Source organism: Helianthus annuus, chromosome 4, assembly GCF_002127325.2.
Source record: "Helianthus annuus cultivar XRQ/B chromosome 4, HanXRQr2.0-SUNRISE, whole genome shotgun sequence".
Classification (NCBI taxonomy): domain Eukaryota; kingdom Viridiplantae; phylum Streptophyta; class Magnoliopsida; order Asterales; family Asteraceae; genus Helianthus; species Helianthus annuus.
In genome coordinates this window covers 18397840-18411100 of record NC_035436.2, presented here as the reverse complement: position 1 = coordinate 18411100, position 13261 = coordinate 18397840, and positions in this window count along the sequence as shown.

Genomic DNA, 13261 nt, shown 5'->3' with positions numbered 1-13261 from the left:
GGAAGCATATGATCCTTACATTAGGGGTATCCTTGAAGGATCCTTAAAGCCCCAGTGATCCTCACTCTGGTAATGTCCTGATCTTGAACTATTTCCTTTATTTATTTTTTTACAAGGGTAAGGATCATGTGTCCTTTATCCTTCTCTCACAAGACTTTGAGTTTTGAAAGTTCAGGTATCCTTAGCATGTGACACCTCGGATCTTTCCGGATAACCTTTCGATGTAACAAACGTGTACGTAATCGACTAACAGTAAAAATATATAAAAACTATTTGCTATTATGTGTTATGTGCCGATTTGCTTATGTGTATGTATATATATATATAAGTGTTATACACGTAAACCGAAACCACAAGCAACCCGACTCGAGACCATGGTCTCGAGTGAACATTAGTAATGGGCCGGCTAGGCCTTGGCCTCGTAGGAATTAAACCCAACACGGAACCCCCCCTAGCCCAACTCGGTGCACTATATAAACCCAACCCCACCTCCCTTATCCATTTTACACACTCTCTTCTCACACTCTCCTCTCATCTTCTTCACTAAACCCTAAAACCCTAAGTTTCTAGCAACCAAAATCATCTCCCCATACCTTCATATCTCTCGGATCAAGTGAGCTATCAACAAGGAATCGGCCGAACTAGGAGACCACCCGAACACCCCTTTTTCTCTCAACCCCGAGTAACCGGTTAGTGCTTATATGTTCATGATTGTTGATGTTTGTTATGATTTTATGCTTGTTGATGTGATTAGAGGTTTTAGTATTCTTGTTGGTTTGAATGTTAAAGAATGTTGTTGGTTTGTTGTTCATAGCTTTGGGTTATCCGATGAATGTTAAGGGGTTGGTTAGAATTGCATGTTCTTAGGATTTGTTTGTTAACAAATATGATTTCTATGTTAGAATAGGTATTATGATCCTTGTCAAGAAATGATACATGGTCTTATAAGTTTCCTGTTTTGATTCGGGTTTATTTAGAGTTCATGATTTCTTGATTATATGTTTGAAGTTTTATTGAATGAATGAAGAACAGTTTCAATGTGTATAATAGTTTGAAAATACTGATTTTGATCCAAATTGGTGCACAAATCGACCAACAAACATGTTTTAGTGGAAATGGTACAACATTTACATGAAAATGCAATTTCATTGGATAGTACAAGTCTGCAGGTTCTAGAAGGGATTGCCATGCAAGTTATCACGGTTGCGAGTCGCAACCTTTGGTTGCTACTCGAAACCACGCGTGACCAGTCGAAACCTCCCAGTTGCGAGTCGCAATCAGCATGCATCAAACCTGGTTGCGAGTCGCAACCACACCTGCTAAGTCGCAATCTCCGGTTACGAGTCGTAACCAAAACATGACGGACCGAGACCGCAGTTGCGAGTCGCAACCTCGGTTGCGAGTCGCAACCACCTTAGTTTCGACTGGGCTGTTTTATGTTATTGGGCCTTGACCGTTTGTCTTGTTGTTTTGAGCTTCAACTGTTGGGCCTACTGTTGACTGGACTTCACTTTGATCTGCTACTGCATGTGTATATGTTACTGTTTGTATTTCTGCCTGTAACTGTTTGTATACGTGCATGCTATACGTGTTTACTTGTACCCGACTTGACCCATACTTGGTAACCATGCTAGGACGTGGGGACCAACATACTTAACCAAGTAACGTATCATACCGAGCAACCCAAGGTGAGTTCACAACTTAAAAGCATGCGTCCCGGTGGTTTGGGACACGAGACTGAAACAACCCTATCCCCTTGTAAAGGGGATACCGTCTACATTCCTTCCCTAGTTATTGGGAACAAACTTACTATATCTTCCCTAGTATTGGGAAACCTTTTTAGTTAATTACTGTTTATACGGAATGCAACTAACGGCACTAAACGCAACTCTATCACTCAAGTCCCTACTACATAATACCGATTAGTCGCCGGTGCCAGGCGAACGGGTTATTAGTTGATAGCGCTATTTAGGTCTTACCAGCCTCACACCGTGCCATGGTATGGGATCGGTCGTGAACTAATGTACTCAGGCATCCGTCAATGCTGATAGAACATTGACATCGGGGCATCCTGCGGAAACGCATTCGGTTACCTAGTGTTCGGTATTGGAAAAACAGTTTAGTCGCTAACTTTTGGGGTAGCTCCCCATGGCATGTATAAACGGATAAATTAACTGGTGAAACGAGTTTTTGGTAATTAAAACTGGACAACTAGTGAACTCACTCAGCATTATTGTTGACCCCCTTTACTGCATGCTTTGCAGGTGGCCAGTGACTGGAGCAGCTGCTTGGGATGTGTAGTGGTCGTCTGCCCGTGTGTGGGGCATTTATTATGCTTACCTTATGAACACTGTTTAAAACTATTTAATTATGCTTCCGCTACTTGTTACTGTTTAAACTTTAAAACATTTAACTCTGAACTTGATATTTGCTAATTTTTATGGTTAGCAAGTATTACTTTAATATTAACCAATGCTTAGTATAATTGGTGGCTGGATCCTGGTCAGTCACGCCCCCGAAGCGGGTGTTATCCGCGGGTGGATTTTGGGGGTGTGACAGATTGGTATCAGAGCCATTGGTTATAGTGAACTTGGTTTTAAAAAGGGGAAAAATCTTTTTGAGAAAAACCAGACTATAACCCGTGACTCGTGACGACACTACACTCCAAGTACAAGGCTCGACTTATCTGACCTCATAGCTCGGACCCATAGTTACTTGCTTACTTGTCTTATGCTTTCTGCTTTACTATACGTACTAGTTACCTGATTAGATAGATGCGTCTTCTCTCTTCTATCTTATTCTCGCTATCACGCACTCATACTATGTTTTCTGGTTATGAAGACAATGAGTGGACGCGGACGAGGAAACGTCAACATGACCCCGGCTCAGTTCACTAGCCTGCTCAACACTGTGGCTGCAGCTTTCGCAGCTCACCCTATAGGTCAGCCTGCACCTGTGCAACCACGTGTTTGTACCTTCAAGACCTTTATGGATTGCAAGCCTCTTCCTTTCAATGGCACGGAGGGTGCCATAGGCCTTCTGCACTGGATTGAGAAGGTCGAAGCTGTTTTTGCTGTCTGTGAATGCCCAACTGCTAACTGGGTGAAGTTTGCTACTGGTACTCTAGAGGGAAGCGCTCTTTCATGGTGGAAGGCGCAAATTCAAATGCTTGGCTTGGAGACTGCAAACGCTACTGCGTGGGAAGATTTCAAGGATATGATCAAGGAAGAGTACTGTCACAGGGATGACATCCACAAGCTGGAAAATGAGTACTATGAACTCAAGATGGTTGGGTCAGAGATTGAGACCTACACCAAGCTGTCCAACGACTATGCTGCTCTTTGTCCAAACATGTCTCGACCTATGTATCGAAGGATCGAACTGTACATCAAGGGTCTGGCTCCAGAAATTCGAAGCCATGTAACTTCAGCCAACCACACTACCATTCAGCCGATCGTTCGACTTGCTCACAAACTCACGGATCAGGCTGTGGAAGAGGGCAGGTTGCCCAAAAGGATCAGTGCTGCGGAAGGAAGTTCTAGTGATGGCAAACGAAAGTGGGATGGAAATCAGGGCAAGGATGCTAACCCTACTCAAGCCCCAGCTCAGCAAAGGAAAACTGACAACAGCAAAGGCACTCAGCAACAGGGTGGCTACCGGGGAAACTACCCTAAGTGCAACAAGTGTAACAGGCACCACAATGGGGCATGTAACAAGGGTCAGTGTCAGCGATGCCACAAGATGGGGCACGAAGCCAAGGATTGTAGAAGTCAGTTCCCGGCAAGGCAAAATCAGCAACAACCCCAACAGCAACAGCAGCAGGGAAACAACAGAGTATGTTTTAAATGCGGGGCAACGGGGCACATGCGAAAGGATTGCCCTGAACTGAATCAGAATCGCAACAATCAGGGAGCTGGGAACAATGAGCAAAACAACAATGCTGGAAATGCAAGGGGCAGAGCTTTTGTGATTGGAGCTGGAGAAGCAAGGGACGACCCTAACGTCGTGGCGGGTAAGTTCCTACTTGATGATCGTTATGTTTCTGTGTTATTTGATTCCGGTGCCGATGCCAGTTATGTATCCCTTCGCATTAGTAAGAAACTTAAGCATTCGCCCGCATTATTAAGTTCTAAGCATACCGTCGAGATAGCTAATGGTAAGAACATCGAGGCCACGCACGTGATCCACGACTGCACCCTAGAATTGTCTGGCCATACGTTTAGTATCGATCTCTTCCCTGTCAAACTTGGAAGCTTCGACGTCGTCATTGGTATGGATTGGTTATCCAAACATCGCGCTGAAATCCTCTGTCAAGAGAAAGCAGTTCGTATACCTCGCCGTGCTGGTCAACCCCTCATCGTTCAAGGCAACAAAGGTGGAGAAGTCACTGGCATTATCTCGCTTTTAAAAGCCCAGAAGTGTTTGCAAAAAGGGCACACCGCCATCCTAGCACTCGTCACCAATACTCATGAAAAGGAAAAGGGGATTGAAGATTTTCCTGTAGTACGCGATTATCCCGAGGTATTTCCTGAGGAATTACCTGGACTCCCTCCCCATCGTCAGGTCGAATTCCAAATCGAGCTAGCTCCCGGAGCAGCACCCATAGCTCGTGCACCGTACCGATTGGCTCCTGCAGAACTGAAGGAACTCTCTACGCAACTACAAGAATTATTGGATAAAGGATTTATCCGTCCTAGTTCATCACCCTGGGGAGCCCCAGTGCTCTTTGTCAAGAAGAAGGATGGCACATTCCGAATGTGCATCGACTATCGTGAGCTGAACAAGGTTACTATCAAGAATCGTTACCCCCTCCCACGCATCGACGACCTGTTCGATCAGCTGCAAGGATCGAGCTACTATTCTAAGATTGACCTGCGATCAGGCTATCATCAGCTGAGAGTTCGTAATGAAGACATCTCCAAGACTGCATTCAGGACTCGTTACGGCCATTACGAGTTCCTCGTTATGCCTTTTGGAATGACTAACGCACCTGCAGTGTTCATGGATCTTATGAACCGCGTATGTAAGCCTTACCTCGACAAATTCGTGATTGTGTTTATCGACGACATCTTGATTTATTCAAAAAGTCAAGAAGAGCATGAACAGCACCTACGCCTTATCCTCGAACTCCTTCGCAACGAGCAACTGTACGCCAGATTCTCTAAATGTGACTTCTGGCTTCGAGAAGTCCATTTCCTTGGCCATGTGGTTAATAAGAATGGAATTCACGTCGACCCCGCCAAGATCGAATCGATAAAAGACTGGCCTACGCCTAAGACTCCCACTGAAGTTCGCCAATTTTTGGGTTTGGCGGGCTACTACCGCAGATTCATTCAGGGATTCTCCAAGATTGCACAACCTCTCACAACACTCACTCAGAAAGGCGTCGCCTACAAGTGGAATACAGCACAGGAATCTGCCTTTCAGAGGCTTAAGGATAACCTCTGTAGCGCTCCTATTCTCTCGTTGCCTGACGGCACGGACGACTTTGTGGTTTACTGCGATGCGTCTATTCATGGGCTCGGTTGCGTGCTAATGCAACGCGAGAAAGTTATCGCCTACGCCTCTCGACAACTCAAGACGCATGAGAAGAACTACACGACGCACGACTTGGAATTGGGAGCAGTGGTTTTTGCTCTTAAGATATGGAGACATTACCTGTACGGTACCAAGTGCACTATTTACACCGATCACAGAAGTCTCGAGCATATCTTTAGGCAAAAGGAATTGAACATGCGACAGCGTCGATGGGTCGAACTCTTGAATGACTACGAATGCGCCATCAAGTATCATCCGGGCAAGGCCAATGTCGTGGCAGACGCCCTCAGTCGAAAGGACACCGTACCAAAGCGCGTGCGAGCACTGCAACTTACCATCCAGTCTAACCTCCCTACCCAGATTCGAAATGCTCAAGTTGAAGCATTGAAGCCGGAAAACATCAGGGCTGAGTCTCTGCGTGGATCGAGACAGCAAATGGAACAGAAAGAAGATGGTGCTTACTATGTGACAGGGCGTATCTGGGTTCCACTCTTTGGAGATTTACGCGAACTCGTGATGGACGAAGCCCACAAGTCCCGCTACTCAGTACATCCTGGTTCGGACAAGATGTACCATGATTTAAAGACTACCTACTGGTGGCCTGGTATGAAGGCCCACATAGCAACATACGTTAGCAAATGTTTGACTTGCGCGAGAGTCAAGACAGAATACCAGAAGCCAGCAGGTCTACTCCAACAACCAGAAATCCCGAAATGGAAATGGGAGCAAATTTCCATGGATTTTGTTACAGGGCTACCTAGATCTCAACGCGGAAATGATGCTATTTGGGTAATCGTAGATCGATTGACCAAGTCCGCGCACTTTCTGGCTATTAAGGAAACAGACAAGTTTTCTACCTTGGCGGAGATTTACTTAAAGGAAGTAGTTTCGAGGCACGGAGTGCCAACCTCAATTATTTCCGACCGAGACGCTCGATTTACTTCGGAACTGTGGCAAGCTATGCACAAATGCTTTGGCTCACGTTTGGATATGAGCACTGCTTATCACCCGCAAACGGATGGACAGTCCGAACGTACCATCCAAACTCTAGAAGACATGCTTAGAGCGTGTGTGATCGACTTTGGCAAGAATTGGGAGAAGCATCTACCGTTAGTAGAGTTCTCATACAACAACAGCTACCACACTAGTATTCAGGCAGCACCTTTTGAGGCATTGTACGGTCGTAAATGCCGGTCACCTCTCTGCTGGGCAGAAATCGGTGATAGTCAAATCACGGGCCCAGAGATGGTGGTAGATACAACGGAAAAGATTGCCCAGATCAGACAACGCATGGCGGCAGCTCGTGACCGTCAGAAGAGCTACGCTGATAAGCGTAGGAAACCATTGGAATTCCAGGTCGGTGACCGGGTTCTACTTAAAGTCTCACCCTGGAAGGGTGTGGTTCGCTTTGGTAAACGGGGCAAGCTTAATCCGCGATATATCGGACCATTCGAAATTACCGAGAAGATCGGTAAGGTTGCTTATAGATTGAACCTGCCTGAAGAACTGAGTGCGGTACATAACGTTTTCCACGTATCCAACCTGAAGAAGTGTTTGTCGGATGAAACACTTGTGATTCCTTTTAAGGAACTGACGATTGACGAACAGCTACACTTTACTGAGGAACCGATTGAGATCACTGATCGAGAGATCAAAATCCTCAAACGTAGCCAGATACCCCTTGTACGAGTTCGTTGGAACTCGCGACGTGGCCCAGAGTATACCTGGGAGCGGGAAGACCAGATGAAGCACAAGTATCCCCAGCTGTTCCCTAACGAAAATCCCAGCACTGAAGCTACGAACGAATTTCGGGACGAAATTCCAAACTAACGGGGGGATGATGTGACACCCCGTTGAAACGTTTTCACTTACACTAGCTTGACAGTGGCTGCCTTAACTTTCGGGACGAAAGTTCCTAAAACTTGGGGATAATGTGACACCTCGGATCTTTCCGGATAACCTTTCGATGTAACAAACGTGTACGTAATCGACTAACAGTAAAAATATATAAAAACTATTTGCTATTATGTGTTATGTGCCGATTTGCTTATGTGTATGTATATATATATATAAGTGTTATACACGTAAACCGAAACCACAAGCAACCCGACTCGAGACCATGGTCTCGAGTGAACATTAGTAATGGGCCGGCTAGGCCTTGGCCTCGTAGGAATTAAACCCAACACGGAACCCCCCCTAGCCCAACTCGGTGCACTATATAAACCCAACCCCACCTCCCTTATCCATTTTACACACTCTCTTCTCACACTCTCCTCTCATCTTCTTCACTAAACCCTAAAACCCTAAGTTTCTAGCAACCAAAATCATCTCCCCATACCTTCATATCTCTCGGATCAAGTGAGCTATCAACAAGGAATCGGCCGAACTAGGAGACCACCCGAACACCCCTTTTTCTCTCAACCCCGAGTAACCGGTTAGTGCTTATATGTTCATGATTGTTGATGTTTGTTATGATTTTATGCTTGTTGATGTGATTAGAGGTTTTAGTATTCTTGTTGGTTTGAATGTTAAAGAATGTTGTTGGTTTGTTGTTCATAGCTTTGGGTTATCCGATGAATGTTAAGGGGTTGGTTAGAATTGCATGTTCTTAGGATTTGTTTGTTAACAAATATGATTTCTATGTTAGAATAGGTATTATGATCCTTGTCAAGAAATGATACATGGTCTTATAAGTTTCCTGTTTTGATTCGGGTTTATTTAGAGTTCATGATTTCTTGATTATATGTTTGAAGTTTTATTGAATGAATGAAGAACAGTTTCAATGTGTATAATAGTTTGAAAATACTGATTTTGATCCAAATTGGTGCACAAATCGACCAACAAACATGTTTTAGTGGAAATGGTACAACATTTACATGAAAATGCAATTTCATTGGATAGTACAAGTCTGCAGGTTCTAGAAGGGATTGCCATGCAAGTTATCACGGTTGCGAGTCGCAACCTTTGGTTGCTACTCGAAACCACGCGTGACCAGTCGAAACCTCCCAGTTGCGAGTCGCAATCAGCATGCATCAAACCTGGTTGCGAGTCGCAACCACACCTGCTAAGTCGCAATCTCCGGTTACGAGTCGTAACCAAAACATGACGGACCGAGACCGCAGTTGCGAGTCGCAACCTCGGTTGCGAGTCGCAACCACCTTAGTTTCGACTGGGCTGTTTTATGTTATTGGGCCTTGACCGTTTGTCTTGTTGTTTTGAGCTTCAACTGTTGGGCCTACTGTTGACTGGACTTCACTTTGATCTGCTACTGCATGTGTATATGTTACTGTTTGTATTTCTGCCTGTAACTGTTTGTATACGTGCATGCTATACGTGTTTACTTGTACCCGACTTGACCCATACTTGGTAACCATGCTAGGACGTGGGGACCAACATACTTAACCAAGTAACGTATCATACCGAGCAACCCAAGGTGAGTTCACAACTTAAAAGCATGCGTCCCGGTGGTTTGGGACACGAGACTGAAACAACCCTATCCCCTTGTAAAGGGGATACCGTCTACATTCCTTCCCTAGTTATTGGGAACAAACTTACTATATCTTCCCTAGTATTGGGAAACCTTTTTAGTTAATTACTGTTTATACGGAATGCAACTAACGGCACTAAACGCAACTCTATCACTCAAGTCCCTACTACATAATACCGATTAGTCGCCGGTGCCAGGCGAACGGGTTATTAGTTGATAGCGCTATTTAGGTCTTACCAGCCTCACACCGTGCCATGGTATGGGATCGGTCGTGAACTAATGTACTCAGGCATCCGTCAATGCTGATAGAACATTGACATCGGGGCATCCTGCGGAAACGCATTCGGTTACCTAGTGTTCGGTATTGGAAAAACAGTTTAGTCGCTAACTTTTGGGGTAGCTCCCCATGGCATGTATAAACGGATAAATTAACTGGTGAAACGAGTTTTTGGTAATTAAAACTGGACAACTAGTGAACTCACTCAGCATTATTGTTGACCCCCTTTACTGCATGCTTTGCAGGTGGCCAGTGACTGGAGCAGCTGCTTGGGATGTGTAGTGGTCGTCTGCCCGTGTGTGGGGCATTTATTATGCTTACCTTATGAACACTGTTTAAAACTATTTAATTATGCTTCCGCTACTTGTTACTGTTTAAACTTTAAAACATTTAACTCTGAACTTGATATTTGCTAATTTTTATGGTTAGCAAGTATTACTTTAATATTAACCAATGCTTAGTATAATTGGTGGCTGGATCCTGGTCAGTCACGCCCCCGAAGCGGGTGTTATCCGCGGGTGGATTTTGGGGGTGTGACATAGCATAATGTTGATTATCTACAGAAGCAATTCAGATCTTTGGGTTTAACCCCAGTTATTTGGGCTTGACCCCAGTTTCGCCTGTAGCGCATGATGATCCTGGTATAGTTCAAGGCATTGGGACCAGTACTCGCTTTAGGGGCTGATAATTCCATTGTACTGGCTATACCTAGGATCCTACGTATAATGGTAGACGTACCATACATCTGTTCCTAAGGTTTCTAACGTTTACACGTTAGCTAAGGTTTTGGCATTATCATGTCACTAAGTTTGGATAGTCGCCAGTTAGGGCCATACTCCAGTTTACATACGATCCTTGGGCTTGTCCCCAGTTATCCTTGGGCTTGTCCCCAGTTATCCTTGGGCTTGTCCCCAGTTATCCTTGGGCTTGTCCCCAGTTATCCTTGGGCTTGTCCCCAGTTATCCTTGGGTTTGTCCCCAGTTGCTAACTCTTATCTTATATTGGCTTAGTCCCAAGTTATGCTCTATTTCAGGTCTTTGAAGTTAAACAACTAAGGATCCTTGATCCTTATTTCTCTCTAAGGTTTATCTTATAGTTATCCTGATTATTGTTAGGATCCTAACTTGGATCCTCAGGTATGATCCTTGACTATTTCTATTCTATTCATTGTTTATTTGAATAACCCTTATGCTTTGACAACTGAACTTATGATCTTCAAGATATATACTACTTTTTGGGATTTTTCAACTATAGGATATTTGATCATGGATCATATCCTAAATGTTTTCAATCTGACTTATTCAAAATTGCTTATTTGATAAGTGTACATCAAGACAATTAAAAATTAAAGGAACTTAAAGGATAACAACACAGGATAAGCCACAAAAAGTTAAAGTTTTATTTATTAACAAAAAGACTAACCCTTCCAAGGTTGTCAAAATTACCTACCCCAAGCATCTACCAGCAATACGTGGCCCGTCCGCTGGGGTAGGTAAAGGGCGTCCATCATCATAGGTTTAAAGTTGTGCAGGAAAGTAAAAACGGCAGGATCACAATGGTTTCATCCCCCAAACAGAGGATCCCTCCACCATATGCAATCCTACCTATTGTCTGAAGGATCCTAGATCCTTAATCCTAAAAACTATTGTTCAATACAAACCATCAAATTGTTCAAAACAAACAACCACTAAACAAAAAAAAATGGGCTCCGGCTAAGTCTTGAAATTTCCATCATTGCCCAATCCTGCAGCCTAGACCTTCGCTGCATCCTCACCACCAGCTCCACTTGCCTCACCACCCTGATCCTTGCCACTGCCACCAGCCTCAAGCGTCAAGATCTCCTCAGCCTCTTCATCGTCCTCCAGTTCAGCTAGCCTTGCTTTCCAACCGTCCACGTTCCAGGTGCTCTTGTCAAAAGCAGGATCCTGAGCTTCCATGGCCATTTGCAGCTGGATCTTGTACATTGCTATGGCGGCGGAGACCTTAGCATCCTGGGTGATCTCGTGCTTCTCATAGTCAAAGTTGATCAGCATCTTGGCAGCATCATTCTTGGTGGCCTGGAGATCCTTCTGAAGATCGGCTATCTTGAGGTCTTTCAGCACAGCAACCTGTTGAAGATCAGCAATCTTGCTATCTTGATCCTCGACGTGGCCAACATAGGTCTCTATCTCAGCAAATTTCTGCAAGGAAATCAAAGGATGTTGTCAGAACCAAGTGATCCTCATACAAGCAGGATGTACAAGCAGGGACAGTGATCCTTACCTCATTGAAGTAGTCCATGAACTGTTGGAGGATCAAGGGAAGGCCTTGCAAATCCTCAGCTTCGGAGGCCTTTCTCTTCTTGCCTCCCTTTCCCCTGAGGGGTGCCTTGGGGATTGAAGCAGTTGGGCTGGCAGGAGTCTTCTTCCTCGAGGATTTGACATTGGTGAGATCGGTGATGCTGAACTTCGAAGCTGACTTGGTGGACTTTCCGGCACCTACACAACCAAAACAAGATAAGTATCTTAATTTCACTTATATTTCATTATTTATTTGAATTATTAAGCAAGGATACTTACTTGACATCGTGACAGAACCAGAGGATACTTCCTGAGAATCTTGGGTGGTAGTCTTGAAAGTTCTTGTTTCAGGGTCAAGTCTCTTGAAGGCCAAGAGTCTCTCTTTAGCAGCAGGAGTCAGTCTGAGATGTGCAACGGAGATAGCTGTACAACAAAAGAACAATAAAAGTCAGTGATCCTTATATCAAAAGAAAGGTTCTCTGGTGATCCTCCCCAGGATCCTTCATCCTACCATAGGTAGCCCACGTCTTGGGTAGATCCTTCCCATCTGGGATAGAATCTCTCCTCACAAAGAAGAAGCGCCGCTTCCCGTTGGTGTCATTCTTGGTGGCCTTGAAGATTGGATGCTCCTCCCCAGGTTTTCGTTTGAATAGATAGCGATGGGAACCAAAGGTGGTCAAGTCATACAGCTCTCCTAACTCAGCCATGCCTAAATCTATCCCCTCCTGCTCGATGATCCTCTCAAGGGTATATAAGACCCTCCAGATCATCGGCATAGCTTGGATGTAGGATATGCCGGTCAGGGAGAAGAAGGATTGGGTGAAAGCTGGGAAAGGATACGTGTAACCTATGGTGAATGGGGTAACAGGGAATGCAACCCAGTTATCGGAGATGTGATCGCTAAGAGCGTTGGGGTTAAAGGATTTGAAAACCGTGTTCGCCGGGAAACAGTAGTGTATCCTGTCAATCTGTGGATCGGTGAAGCAGCATCGTTCCTTTATGGAATCTTCAATGATTCCTTGGCTTTTTAGCAGGCTGTTCTTCTGATGATCCTTAGCAGGGGAGTTCCGGAGCAACATTTTTGACAAAATGATGGAAAAAGAAAGAAAAACAGAGCAAGCAAAGAGAGAAGATGAAGGGGAGAATACCTGGTTGATCTTCTGAATACGGTTATAAAGGGAGTAGCTTTGAATTTAAATGCATTCGATCATATCTCTATGTCTATTTATAATCATGATTTTGCAGGAATGTCACTTCTGTGACGTCACGACGCAACGGCTAGTTAGAAATTAACGGCTATAAATCCGTTGAGTTTGTTGCAGATAAGATCAAGAAAACATAATTCGTTACTTTTACATTACACTCCTTATATTTTGGGGGCAATTGTTAGGGGAGGATTTTCTAACAATTAGTGATCCTTACTTATTATCCTGACAAGTGATCCTTACTTCTGTGACAGATGGTGATCCTCAGAAGAGCTTCAGGATCAGGATCATGGATCACCTTAAGGATCCTCATACTAACGATTGGCTGTTTGTATTTTGTATTATTTTGCAGGAGTATTGAGTTTGACTTGGTCTTGGCAACGTTAATATGGAATATTCCTCGGGTATCTCGCACTCATTTGAACGAAAATGGACGTTGTGGAGAACGTGGGAGAATGGCATGAAAGTCGGGCAG